The sequence below is a fragment of the Capricornis sumatraensis genome, chromosome 1 (assembly GCF_032405125.1).
Source record: "Capricornis sumatraensis isolate serow.1 chromosome 1, serow.2, whole genome shotgun sequence".
Lineage (NCBI taxonomy): Eukaryota > Metazoa > Chordata > Mammalia > Artiodactyla > Bovidae > Capricornis > Capricornis sumatraensis.
This window is the reverse complement of record NC_091069.1, coordinates 218,537,384-218,550,325: the sequence shown is the minus strand read 5'-3', so window position 1 is coordinate 218,550,325 and position 12,942 is coordinate 218,537,384. Positions and strand designations below refer to the sequence as shown.

Sequence of the window (12,942 nt, the reverse complement as noted above, 5' to 3'; positions counted from 1 at the left end):
CTTATCCCTAGCCATCAGAGGCAGGCAGAATGAAGCCCACAATCACAGAAAACTACTCAAACTGATCACATGGACCACAGCCTTGTCTAATTCAATGAAACCATTAGCCATGCTGTGTAGAGCCACCCAAGATGGACAGGTCATGGTGGAGAGTTCTGACAAAACATGGTCCACTGGAGAAGGGAATGGCAAACCACTTCAGTATTCTTGCCTTGAGAACCCCATGAACAGTATGAAAAGGCAAAAAAAAAAAAAAAAAAAAAAAATAGGACACTGAAAGATGAACTCCCCAGGTCAGCAGGTACTCAATATGCTACTGGAGAACAGTGGAGAAATAACTCCAGAAAGAATGAAGAGATGGAGCAAAAGCAAAAACAACACCCAGTTGTGGATGTGACTGGTGATGGAAATAAAGTCCAGTGCTGTAAAAAAAAAAAACAATGTTGCATAGGAACTTAGAATGTTAGGTCCATGAATCAAGGTAAATGGAAAGTGGTCTAATTGGAAATGGCAAGAGTAAACATGGACATTTTAGGAATCAGTGAACTAAAATGGACTGGAATGGGTCAATTTAACTCAGATGACCATTATATATACTACTGTGGTCAAGAATCCCTTAAGAGAAATGGAGTAGCCATCATAGTCAATAAAAGATTCCTAAATGCAGTACTTGGATGCAATCACAAAAACAACAGGAAGAACTCTGTTCATTTCCAAAGCAAACCATTCAGTACCACAGTAATTCAAGTCTATGCTCCAACCAGTAATGCTGAAAAAGCTGAAGTTGAACAGTTCTATGAAGAGCTACAACACCTTCTAGAACTAACAGCAAAAGAGGATGTCTTTTTCATTATTGGGGACTGAAATGCAAAAGTAGGAAGTCAAGAAATACCTGGAGAAACAGGCAAATTTGGCCTTGGAGTACAGAATGAAGCAGGTCAAAGGCTAATAGAAATTTGCCAAAAGAATGCACTGGTCATAGCAATCACCCTCTTCCAACAACACAAGAGAAGACTGAACACATGGACATCACCAGATGGTCAACACCAAAATCAGATAGATTATATTATTACAGCCAAAAGACGCTGTATACAGTCAGCAAAACAAGACGGAGCTGACTGGCTCAGATCATGAACTCCTTGTTGCCAAATTCAGAATTAAATTGAATAAAGTAGGGAAAGCCACTAGACCATTCAGGTATGACCTAAATTAAATCGCTTACGTTTATACAGTGTAAGTAACAAATATATTCAAGGAATTAGATCTGATAGACAGACTGCCTGAAGATCTATGGTCAGAGGTTCATGACATTGTACAGGAGGCAGTGATCCAGAGCATCCCCAAGAAAAGGAAATGCAAAAAGACAAAATGGTTGTCTAAGGAGGCTTTATAGATAGCCAAGAAAAGAAGAGAAGCTAAATGCAAAGGAGAAAAGGAAAGATCTACCCATTTGAATGCAGAGTTCCAAGGAATAGCAAGGAGAGATAAGAAAGCCTTCCCAGTGACCAATGCAAAGAAATAGAGCAAAGTGATTAAATGGGAAAGACTAGAGATCTCTTCCAGAAAATTAGAGATACCAAGGGAACATTTCATGCAAAGATGGGCTCAATAAAGGACAGAAATGGTATGTACCTAACAGAAGCAGAAGATATTAAGAAGAGGTGGCAAGAATACACAGAAGAACTATATAAAAAAGATCTTCCTGTCCCAGATAACCACGATGGTGTGATCACTCACCTAGAGCCAGACATCCTGGAATGCAAAGTAAAGTGGGTCTTAGGAAGCAGCACTATGAACAAAGGAGTGGAGGTGATGGAATTCCAGTTGAGCTATTTCAAATCTTAAAACATGATGCTGTGAAAGTGCTTTACTCAGTATGCCAGCAAATTTGGAAAACTCAGCAGTGGCCACAGGACTGGAAAAGGTCAGTTTTCATTCCAATCCCAAAGAAAGGTAATGGCAAACAATGTTCAAACTACTGCACAATTGCACTCATCTCACACGCTAGCAAAGTAATGCTCAATATCCTCCAAACCATGCTTCAACACTACATGAACTGTGAACTTCCAGATGTTCAGTCTGGATTTAGAAAAGGCAGAGGAACCAGAGATCAAATTGCCAACATCCACTGGATCATTGAAAAGGAAGAGAGTTTCAGGAAACCATCAACTTCTGTCTTATTGACTACACCAAAACCTCTGACAGTGTGGATCACAATAAACTGTGGGAAAGTCTTCGAGAGATGGGAATGCCAGACCACCTTACCTGTCTCCTGAGAAATCTGTATGCAGGTCAAGAAACAACAGTTCGAACTGGACATGGAACACAGACTGGTTCCAAATCAGGCAAGGAGTATGTCAAGGAAGTATGTTGTCACCCTGCTTATTCAACTTATATGCAGGGTACATCATGAGAAATGCTGGGCTGGATGAAGTGCAAGCTGGAATTAAGTTTGCTGGGAGAAATATCAATAACCTCAGATATGCAGATGAAAACACCCTTATGGCACAATGTGAAGAAGAACTAAAGAGCCTCTTGATGAAAGTGAAAGAGGAGAGTGAAAAAGTTGGCTTAAAACTAAACATTCAGAAAACCAAGATCATGGCATGTGGTCCCATCACTTCATGGCAAATAGATGGGGAAGCAATGGAAAGAGTGGGAGATTTTGGGGGGCTTCAAAATCACTGCAGATGGTAACTGAAGCCATGAAATTAAAAGACACTTGCTTCTTAGAAGAAAAGCTATGACCAATCTAGACAGCATGTTAAAAAGCAGAGACATTATTTTGCTAACAAAGGTCCATTTAGTCAAAGCTATTGTTTTTCCAGTAGTCATGTATAGATGTGAGAGTTGGACTGTAAAGAAAGCTGAGTGCCAAAGAATTGATGATTTTGAACTGTGATGTTGGAGAAGACTTGAGAGTCCCTTGGACTGCAAGGAGATCCAACCAGTCAGTCCTAAAGGAAATTAGTCCTGAATATTCATTGGCAGGACTGATTCTGAAGGTGAAGCTCCAATACTTTGGCCACCGGATGCGAAGAACTGACTCACTGAAAAATACCCTGATGCTGGGAAAGATTGAAGGTGGGAGGAGACTGGGACAACAGAGGATGAGATGGTTGGATGGCATCACCGGCTTGAAGGACATGAGTTTGAGTAAGCTCTCAGTGTTGGTGATGGACAGGGAAGCCTGGCATGCTGCAGCCCATGGGTTTACAGAGTCAGACATGATTGAGTGACTGAACTGAACTGAGTATATGGCCCTTTGTCCACAAAGTGACGTCTCTGCTTTTCAGTGTGCTGTCTAGATTTGTCATAGCCTTTCTTCCAAGGAGCAAGCATCTTTTAATTTCAGGGCTGCAGTCACCCTCGGCAGTGATTTTGGAGCCTGAGAAAATAAACTCTGTTATGTCTTCACTTTTTGCCTATCTATTTGCCGTAAAATGATGGAACCAGATATCATGTTCTTCATTTTTTGAATATGAGTTTCAAGTCAGCGTTTTCACTTTCTTTTATCACTGTCATCAAGAGCCTCTTTAGTTCCTCTTCACTTTCTGTCCATTAGAGTGGTATCATCTGCATATCTGAGGTTGTTGATGTTTTTCCCAGAAGTCTTGATTCCAGCTTGTAATTCATCTAGCCTGGCATTTCACATGATGTACTCTGCATATAAGTTAAATAAGCAGGGTGACAATATACAGCCTTCTCATACTCCTTTCCCAATCTTGAACCAGTCTGTTTTTCATATCTGGTTCTAACTATTGCCTCTTGAGTTGCGGACAGGTTTCTCAGGAGACAAGTAAGATGGTCTTGTATTCCCATCTCTTTAAGAATTTTCCATAGTTTGTTGTGATCCACACAATCAAAAGCTTTAGCATAGTCAGTGAAGCAGAAGGAGATGTTTTTCTGGAATTCTCTTGCTTTTTCTATGAGCCAATGAATGTTGGTGATTTGATCTCTGGTTCCTCTGCCTTTTCTAAATCCAGCTTGTACATCTGGATGCTCTCGATTCACACAGTACTGAAGCCTAGCTTGAAGGATTTTGAGCATAACCTTGCTATTATGTTACTTGAGCACAATTTTAATGGCATCTTTTCCTCAGCACCCTTCCTGTGGCCTCACTCACCCTCACATACAGGACTGTGACTGTGCAGATACCTCTTGTCCACAGACAAATAGCCTTCCTGTGGTAGGAAAAGGTAAGCCTTGTCAAAAGCATACACCAGCATTGATCTTAATGCCTGGCACAGAGAAGGAGCTCGGTAGATACCAGGTGGAATAGCTCACAAGCATTTTAGATGTAACAAACCTGATCTCATCACATTCCCTCAAGACCCTTTTGGCTCTTCCAGTGAATAGTATCCACCCCCATATTCATCAGGAGTCTAATGTCACAGCCTAATGTGTTCATGTGACAACCACCCAAGTCAGAGGAAAACATTTTTTTAAAAAACTGTTGAGACTAAATGCCTTCATGCTAATGCCTAACCCAGGAGTCAGAATGGAAGCGAGAAGAAGTGTTCAGAATCATTGCATTTTTATAAAATGTATGCAGCCTCATCCTTCAAACACTAATTTTAAAAAGTTGCAGTTGGATGCTATAAATTTTTCACTTATTTTAAGCCAGTAGTATGAGAAATTTCAAGGCTTAAAGCAAAAAGGGAAGGAGAGTGGAAAAGGGATTGGGAGAGAAGGGAAGTTCTATTTTTGAGCTCTGCTAAATTACAGGTACCATTCTGGGTGCTTTACATAGCGTCTCATTTAAGCCACAAGCTGTTAGATCTTCTGTTTACTGACAAGGAAAAGAGGCTTGCAGAATTTGGTTTGCTTATACATGGTTACTTGACTGAGAAAATGACAGAGCTGGAACTAACATACAGCTTTCTTTTTTTTTTTTCTTTTTTTTACTATTTCTTTCAATAAGACCTTTCCATTTGTGTTTGGCTCAGATGTGACATAGTAATCAAAGGAATAGCAATAATTGCATTACCATGGCTTGTCAGATATTTTGTCTTTCCCCACCATCCCCTGTACTGTGCCCCTTCAGACCCAGCTCAACACTTGAAAGAGGTTTTTATTTCTTATCAGCTCTGCCTTACAACAATTCTTGAAAATAATATGCCACTGTTATAAATTGAATTGTCCCACAACCACCCCCAACCCTGCAAAGATGTTAAAGTCCTAACCCACAGTAGCTGTGAATATGACTTTATTCGAAATAGTCTTTGTAGATGATCAAGTTGAGTTCATTATGATGAACCCTAATCCAACATGACTGGTGTCCTTATAAGACGGGGAAATTTGAACACCAAGGCAGACATGGTAATGGGGAGAAGTTCATGTGGAGATAAGGCAGAGTTCAGGCTGATGTATCGACAACACAACGGATATCAATATTTATCAGAAATCCATAAGCAGCTAGGAAAGAGGCCCAGAACAGACTTTCCTGCACAGCTCTCAGAAGGAACTATCCCTGCTGACACCTTGATATTGGATTTCTAGCCTATAGAACCATCACTTCAGTTCAGTTCAGTCTCTCAGTTGTGTCCGACTCTGCGACCCCATGAATCGCAGCACCCCAGGCCTCCTTGTCCATCACCAAATCCCGGGGTTCACTCAGACTCACGTCCATCGAGTCAGTGATGTCATCCAACCATCTCATCCTCAGTCATCGCCTTCTCCTCCTGCCCCCAATCCCTCCCAGCATCAGTGTTTTTTTTCCAATGAGCCAACTCTTCTCATGAGGTGGCCAAAGTACTGGAGTTTCAGCTTTAGCATCATTCCTTCCAAAGAAATCCCAGGGCTGATCTCCTTCAGAATGGACTGGTTGGATCTCCTTGCAGTCCAAGGGACTCTCAAGAGTCTTCTCCAACACCACAGGTCAAAAGCATCAATTCTTTGGCACTCAGTCTTCTTCACAGTCCAACTCTCACATCCATACATGATCACTGGAAAAACCATAGCCTTGACTAGACGGACCTTAGCCGGCAAAGTAATGTCTCTGCTTTTGCATATACTATCTAGGTTGGTCATAACTTTTCTTCCAAGGAGTAAGTGTCTTTTAATTTCATGGCTGCAGTCACCATCTGCAGTGATTCTGGAGCCCAAAAAAATGAAGTCTGACACTGTTTCCACTGTTTCCCCATCTATTTCCCATGAAGTGATGGGACCAGATGCCATGATCTTCGTTTTCTGAAAGTTGAGCTTTAGGCCAACTTTTTCACTCTCCTCTTTCACTTTCATCAAGAGGCTTATTAGCTCCTCTTCACTTTCTGCCATGAGGGTGGTGTCATCTGTATATCTGAGGTTATTGATATTTCTCCCGGCAATCTTGATTCCAGCTTGTGCTTCTTCCAGCCCAGCATTTCTCATGATGTACTCTGCATAGAAGTTAAATAAGCAGGGTGACAATATACAGCCTTGACGTACTCCCTTTCCTATTTGGAACCAGTCTGTTGTTTCATGTCCAGTTCTAACTGTTGCTTCCTGACCTGCATACAGATTTCTCAAATAAGACAATAAATTTCTGTTGTTTAAGACACTCCACTCTGGTATTTTGCTATGGCAGCCCCAGAAAACTGAGAGCCACCATGCAGTGAACACTAATACATAGGGCAATAAGAGAATAGATGCAAATTATATAACACAAAATTATTCAGAAGACTCAAATAAAAATTCAGAAGGCAAAAGTAATCCACTATTTGATCAATGTGTATTCTACTCTGATCAGCACAGTATTCAGAAAGTGAGGCCATCAATGTAACCAAGTATTTTAATTATATTAATTGCTCCCCAAAATAAAAGCTTTAAGTATGATAATTTTCATGTCTCCTAGAACTATATTCTCCAAGATTTGTGCATGTGAAATTAACAAGCATGTTTTCAATTCACATAGAAAATTGATATTGCACCAAAACAGGAAGATATTTAACTACTGAAACCCAGTCATAGCTTTCAGCTCAGTGCAGGAAGGTTGTGATTCTGAAGCTCTAGAGAATGAAGGGCAACAAGCAAGAACAGCCTTTATAGCTACCTTTCTCCAAAATATTTAGGAGTAGCTTCCAACCATTAAACTCCAACCATACTTTCCTATGCATTTTTGCTCTGCTTAAGAGTGCAAGGGAAAGAAGTCAAATAATATGAAAAATGAGATTATGTTTTAGTGGGTTCAGTTCAATTTGTTGGCCATGAGATTTTGTTTTTGTGAAACCAGTTCAATTTGTTGGCAAATATTGAAATTCATTTGTGAATTAGTTGGAAAATCACCAAACACAGAGTTAAGGTAATCATGATTCCATTCTGTAGCAACTGAGGTTAGTGAACACTGAGAAAAGAAGAGAGACATGATAACAGATTATACAGATCAACACATTCTGTATTTTTCTGTCTTATTTTTCATCAGCCACCAATCACCACATTTCTTCAGTTCTAACTCATAAAAATGCATTATTCAACAAACTATCTATTGGGTAGCTATTTTTTTAAATTAATTCAACAAATACTTGTATTTTGCTTCTTTAGTAGGCGAGGCACTATCCTGGGATACACCGGTAAACAGAACAGGCACAGTTTCTGCTTTCATAAAACCTATTCCTTGATCTCATTTGTAAACTTGGGTTTAGTGCAAAAGGAGTACAAAGAAATATAATATCCTCACAAGAAGTTTATGATGTATTACCACAGCCAGTCAACCCAAGATCTCTCAAATAACAATACAATAGACAATGACTAACAAGTGATGTAAACAATTACTGCTGGGTTAAGGAAAATCACTGTCACAGAAACTCATTGCTAGTCTAGGGGCTCTGCCTAGAACCCCTCTCCTTTGAACTGACTCCATCCCCACTCCATAGCCAGGATTTTGATGGAACTACACACATCACCTACAATCATCCATAATCTAAAGTGGATTATGATAACTGGTATAATTGAGTTGAAACACAAATAGCAGCTAAGATTTTGCTGTCACTTGAGATGTGAAGAAAATTGACTTTAATCCCCATTTTTGTCTTGTGACTCATAAGTATCTTCAGTCACCAAGTTCTGTTCTGCTGATTGCTTTTTCTTTTTTTCTGTCTGCTCAGGGAGTGTGTCTTTATTTTGACTGTTTCAAATCAAATAAACTTCTCCAAAATAAGATAAAAGCCTCACTTTCATAAGGGCTTTAAATGTGTGGCATACTTTACAGAAGTCTTTAGGAATATAGGTTAAAATGTACATCATTTAAACAGAGACCCTTAAATGGAACATTGATGTTCCTGACTTAATACTTCAGAATCCTTTGCCCTGTTACTCAGCTGTTTCCTCCAACCTCCACCTGCTCTGTTTAGTTCAGTTCAGTCGTTCAGTCGTGTCCAACTCTTTGCGACCCCAAGGAATGCAGCACAACAGGCCTCCCTGTCCATCACCAACTCCAAGAGTTTTGTCCTTTGAGTCAGTGATGTCATCCAACCTTCTCATCCTTCTGTTACCCTCTTTTCCTCCCACCTTCAATCTTCCCAGTATCAGGGTCTTTTCAAATGAGTCAACTCTTCACATCAGATGGCCAAAGTATTGGAGTTTCAGCTTCAACATCAGTCCTTCCAATAAACACCCAAGACTGGTCTCCTTTAGGGTGGACTGGTTGGATCTCCTTGCAGTCCAAGGGACTCTCAAGAGTCTTCTCCAACACCACGGTTCAAAAGCATCAATTCTTCGGCACTCAGCTTTCTTTATATTCCAGCTCTCACATCTGTACATGACTACTGGAAAAACCATAGCTTTGACTAGATGGACCTTTGTTGGTCCACCCCTCTACTCTACTCGCTGCAAACTCCTATTCTTATGCAAAGCAGTTGGGCCACATACTATATTGCCAGATCTTTTGCTATTCAATTATGTGTTGGGGGATGATCAAGACTTTTCCTAAACAAAGGCAAATTCTTCCCTAAAAAGTTGTGTTCCCTGTTAATGAGATTTTTTTAAAGCCCACTACAGACTAAGGCAATGGCACCCTACTCCAGTACTCTTGCCTGGAAAATCCCATGGATGGAGGGGCTGATTGGCTGCAGTCCATGGGGTTGCTAAGAGTCAGACACGACTGAGTGACTTCATTTTCACTTTTCACTTTCATGGATTGGAGAAGGAAATGGCAACCCGCTCCAGTGTTCTTGCCTGGAGAATCCCAGGGACGGGGGAGCCTGGTGGGCTGCCGTCTCTGGGGTCACACAAAGTTGGACACGACTGAAGCGGCTTAGCAGCAGCAGCAACAGACTAATAACCAAGTACTTTGAGGAGACTAAATTGATGCCCAAAGGGGAATTAACCATTGCTCCTATTATATCTAACATCCAGGGTAGTGCAGATGGTAAATCAAAGTTCATTTAATTAGTCATTAGGTAATTAAATATAGGATTGTGTGGTCTCTTTAGATGGCTTTGCATACCCAATCATTCAGTCATATCTGACTCTTTGAGACTCTTTAGATTGTAGCCCTCCAGGCTTTTCTCTCCATGGCATTTCCTAGGCAGGAATACTGAAGTGGGTTGCCATTTCCTCTGCCAGGGGATCTTCCTGACCTAGGGATCAAACCCTCATTTCCTGCACTGCAGGTAGATTCTTTACCTGCTGAGCCATCAGGGAAGCCCCCTTAGATGGCTCTGTTGCTGCTGCTGCTGCTAAGCCACTTCAGTCGTGTCCGACTCTGTGTGATCCCATAGACGGCAGCCCACCAGGCTCCCCCGTCCCTGGGATTCTCCAGGCAAGAACACTGGAGTGGGTTGCCATTTCCTTCTCCAATGCACGAAAGTAAAAAGTGAAAGTGAAGTCGCTCAGTCGTGTCTGACTCTTCGCAACCCCGTGGACTGAAGCCAACCAGGCTCCTCCGTCCATGGGATTTTCCAGGCAAGAGTACTGGAGTGGGGTGCCATCGCCTTCTCTGTTAGATGGCTCTACTCTCTGATAAAAATCCTCTGACCTTAAAGGAAATCCACAACAGTTCTAATCCCTGAAAAAAGTTGCAGCTTTTTTTCATCCTAACTTAAGCCTTTAATATTGGTCTCTACTCAAAGTGTTCTGTAGAAAACTCTGATTGATCTCCCTGATGTCAAGGTTTAGATCAAGACATGATCTAGCTTTTCTCTGTTCTCATGTTTTCCTTTGTCATCCCTCAGTATGACAAACTTTAAAACGTATATTAAAGTCAAAAATGTCCATAGTTTAAGAAGTCAAATAGTTTTAAAAAAAACCTTTTTATGAAAAACAGCAATCCTCTAGCTTCCCAACTTATTCCCCACTCTCCAGAAGGAACCATTTCCAAAATGTTTAGCTTTCTAAACAGCACACTTGCACTGTTACTTTTTGATGTTTTGTTTCTAACCATTATGTCTTATTCTCCCACTATAGGAAAAGAAAAGCCACTCTTTCACAACCAACTCACCATTGCACACCTGTGCACTTTCTTTTCCTTTCTCCCTGATATTCAGTGTTTATATAAACTCTTTTCACAGCTGAATCATGTAGTAAGCTCTGATAACATTTCCTTCTTGCATAGTTTTTGCATCCATGGAATTAGTTTCTTATTTTTTGAAATTTCTTTTGTTTCCTATATTCCTATCACTAACTCTACACCAAAACTTTATATCAGTTGTCCAAATTTGCTTCCTATGCCTTGCTGTAGATATTGTTTCTATTTCATCTATTTGAAGGAATTTCTCCTTGAAAACCCTTGAAGGGTGTTCCAATAGGTTGCACTCTTTTCTTAGTGAACTTTTGTTCCAGAATCCCTTCTCTTTTAACATGGGGATTTCCCTTCCTGTCTCTTCTTTCTCCCATATCCACCTTGGATGTACATAAAAATCATCTGGGGAAATATAAAAGGCCCAGGCCTCATCCAGACCAATTGCTTCAGAACTTTTGGAGATAGGCCCCCGCCTTGTCACTATTTCTTAAAGCATCCTGGTTGACTCCAGTGGGCAGCTGTGAATGAGAACCACTATTCTATCTGTATCTTTCTTTGTTTACTTTCTAATTTTGGTGAAGCTCTGAGAAACAGTACTTAAAAGATAAAATTTTGAGATGTTTCTTATCGGTGATGCTTTCATTCTGCCCTCATTTGACTTATTTGTCTAATGTAGAATTCATACTCAGAAATAATTTTTTCTCTAAATTTTTGAAGACATTGCTATGCTCTCTCTCAATGTTGGTTTTGATAATTCTGAAATTATCAAAGGGTAGGTTCCGATTCCTACCCTTTTGTATACAAGCTGTCTTTTTCCCTCTAGATTTCTATAGGATATTCCCTCTGTCCCCATATTTTTAATTTTTTAGATAATTGCCTTGCTGTGGATCTGTCTTCATCTATTTTCTTGCATATTCCTAGAAACTTTTAATCTTGAAACTTGAGTATTATAATTCTGAGAAATTGTCTTAATTTTTTTTTTAATTAAAGACTTCATTCTTCTCTGCTTTTCCTCTGCTCCTTTATTCCAGAGTTCATATTTTTCAGGTGTTGGATTTTCTTGACCCATCCTCCACTGTTCTTTACTCTTCTTTCCAGTTTTCCGTTTCTGAGTCTTTTTGGTCTATGTAACGGGCTGAATTGTGTTCCCCCACATTCGTAAGTTAAAGTCCCATCTGCCAGTACTTCAAAATGTGACTATATTTGAAGATAAGATCTTTACAGAAATAATCAATTTAAAATGAGGTCATTAGGGTGGGACCTAATCCAGTATCGCTGGTGCCCTTATAAAAAGAGAAAGATAGAATACACACACACACAGAGGGAGGAGGCCATGTGAACATGAAGGTGGCCACTAACAAGTTGAAGAGAGAAGCCTCGGAAGAAACCAAATCTGCTTATACTTCAATCTTCAACTTCTAGCCTTTAGAACTAAGAAAATAAATTTCTGTTGTTTAAGACACCCAGTCTGTGATACTTTGTTATGGCAGCCCTAACAAATTAATAGTCTGCCTTTCTCTACTTTATAACATTAATTTTGTACTTTTCTTATGTCTGTTATCACTATTTTTTGTTTCTGAGTTTTGTTTGTTTTTGACAGGAAAGTAGGATTTACTGGTGGACGTGAGTAAGGAGGGGACAGAGCCAAGGCTCCCATGAGTTGCAGGGCCCACCATTTGTGCAGGGGTCACGATTAAGGATTTATTTGGCACCAGAGCCATCTGAGATGAACTGCTTTTCTGCCATCATATTTTCAAATTCATTCACATTAAACTTAGTAAATCCCCACTTCTTGGAGCTGTGGATCTTCTGGTGGCCAGGAAACTTGAACTTGGCCTTGCAGAGGTCCTCGATCACATGCTCCTTGTTCTGCAGCTTGGTACAGTTGGACATGATGACTTAGCCAATATGGACCGTGGCCACTGTACCCTAGGGCTTTCCAAAGACACCACACAAACTTGTCTGGAGCCTAGATTTGGGACAGCATGCAATCAGACATGAATGTCCACTGGAAAGGCTTGTTGCCAAGGTCCCATAAGGAAACCGATACAGGCAATAGGCTGCATACACCACTGAGGAGGCTGCTGTTTGAGGCCATTGCGTACTGGGCCCCCAAAAGGAAAAGAGCACAGTTGGCTTAGCTGGCTGCAAATATTTCTGAGATTTTGTTTTTTTTCAATGTTCCTTTAATAATAGCATCTTACTCACATTTCAAGGACATAATATCCTCTCTTATCTCTAAGGATATTAATAGTAATTTTCCTTTCTATGTTCTCACATTTATACATAGTTTTGGCTTCCTCGAGTTGTCTATTTGTGTGTGTGTGTTTTAGCCTTTATCTTCTTTTGTTAAGATTCATCAGGTATCTAATTATTTGCTCATCTTTTAAGAAAAAGGTAAAAAAAAAAAAAAAAGCAGTGAGTGATAGAAAGGTTTGTTGACTGTGGGCTTATACCTTTTGATCTTTAACCCAAGGGTTGAAAACTAGTTGACTGCAGACTGT

At 40.2% G+C, this 12,942-nt stretch overlaps 1 non-coding gene across 1 annotated transcript; it reads right to left on the bottom strand.

Moving 5' to 3' along the window:
• Nucleotides 1-12,454: 12,454 nt before the first annotated feature.
• On the bottom strand, nucleotides 12,455-12,589 carry LOC138093821 (small nucleolar RNA SNORA70). Its single transcript, XR_011146159.1, has one exon. It is a non-coding gene; the product is annotated as a small nucleolar RNA SNORA70 (small nucleolar RNA).
• Nucleotides 12,590-12,942: the final 353 nt, after the last annotated feature.